Source organism: Indicator indicator, chromosome 31 (genome assembly GCF_027791375.1).
Source record: "Indicator indicator isolate 239-I01 chromosome 31, UM_Iind_1.1, whole genome shotgun sequence".
Classification (NCBI taxonomy): domain Eukaryota; kingdom Metazoa; phylum Chordata; class Aves; order Piciformes; family Indicatoridae; genus Indicator; species Indicator indicator.
This window is the reverse complement of record NC_072040.1, coordinates 9,835,442-9,837,091: the sequence shown is the minus strand read 5'-3', so window position 1 is coordinate 9,837,091 and position 1,650 is coordinate 9,835,442. Positions and strand designations below refer to the sequence as shown.

The 1,650-nt window shown below is 46.8% G+C and overlaps 1 pseudogene; it reads right to left on the bottom strand.

Moving 5' to 3' along the window:
- Window positions 1-442: 442 nt before the first annotated feature.
- Window positions 443-559, bottom strand: LOC128977271 (U2 spliceosomal RNA; annotated as a pseudogene).
- Between the last annotated feature and the right edge of the window lie 1,091 nt (window positions 560-1,650).

The following is a 1,650-nucleotide window of genomic DNA, read 5'->3' as shown; positions in this document are numbered from 1 at the left end:
AACTTTAAGATCATCAAGTCCAACCATTCTCTAACTCCAAGTCTGGTGCTAAACCATGTCCCTCAGCACCACATCTCTGCCTCTTTGAAACACCTCCAGGGATGGGGATTCAACCACCTCCCTGGGCAGCCTGTGCCAGGCTTTGAGAACTTTTTCAGGGAAGAAGTTTCTTCTAATGTCCAACCTAAACCTGCCCTGGTGCAACTTGAGGCCATTTCCTCTCATCCTATCACTAGGTGCTTGGGAAAAGACCCTGGTTCCAGCCTTCCAGGGAGTTGTAGAGAGTAAGGTCTCCCCTCAGCCTCAAGAATCAAGAATCAAGAATCAAGAAGGTTGGAAGAGACCTCAAGGATCATCGAGTCCAACCTGTCACCCTACACCTCATGCCTATCTAAACCATGGCACCAAGTGCCACGTCCAATCCCCTCTTGAACACCTCCAGGGATGGTGACAATGCCCAAAAATCCGTTTAATATAAAGTCCTCTGATCGAGGACGTATCAGATATTAAACTGATAAGAACAGATACTACACTTGATCTTAGCCAAAAGGCCCCAGTTCCCTCAGCTGCTCCTCACCAGCCCTGTTCTCCAGACCCTTCATCAGATTTGCTGTCCTTCTCTGGACAAGCTCCATCCCCTTAATGTCCTTCTTGTAGTGAGGGGTCCAAAACTGAACCCAGTACTCAAGTGCTGAGTATAGGGAGACAATCACTTCCCTGGTCCTGCTGGTCACAGTATTCCTGATCCAGGCCAGGATGCTGTTGTCCCTCTTGGCCACCTGGGTGCACACTGGCTCATGTTTAGCTGGCTGCTAAGGAACACCTCCAGGTCTTTCTCTGCTGGGCACTTTCTGTCCACTCGTCCCCAAGCCTAGAGTGTTCATGGGGTTGTTGTGATCCAGGTGCAAGACCCAGCACTTGGCCTTATTAAATCTACAGTTGGCTTTGCCCCATCCATCCAGCCTCTGCAGGTCCCTCTGCAGAGCCTTCCTACCCTCAGCAGATCATGTCATCTGCAGTTACTGAGGCTGCACTGATCTTGTCCAGGTCATTGATAAAATATTACAGAGGACTGGTCCCAGTACTGAGCCCTTTTCAGTCTAAACTAAAATTTTGCACTGATACAGTGGCATCACTTTACTCAGGAACAGAATGGTGCAAATCATGGCCCTGCAACAAAGTTCTCCTTTGGTCCCAACATACCCTCTAGGATCACTTTAGTCCTTTCCTGTTGTGTCTCATGATCTTCAAATGACCTCCACTGATGCTCCCTGCCTTCAGAAGCTTCAGACATCTGTGTCACTCTTTTATCAAACAACAGAGATGCTGAATATCTTCCACAAGGTAATTCACAAAGTCTCTAGTGACTTTATATGACTTTCAAAGCACTGAACATATTAAGCTCATCTAATGTAGGACACCAGACCTACAGCTTGCCTCTGATTCTGAAGTGCTTTGCATCTTTGAAGCCTTGAAGTAATCTAATCTTGTATGGACATGTGCAAATCTGTGGGAGCCACAGCAGTCTGCAACTTTGATCTGGATTCTTCATAACGACCCAAGCCTGTGAACTTGGCCATTTCATTACTTTTCCAGCAACTTTTTCACTTGATTTAATTTTGTGAATACTTTTTCTTCTTGGATGGGAGC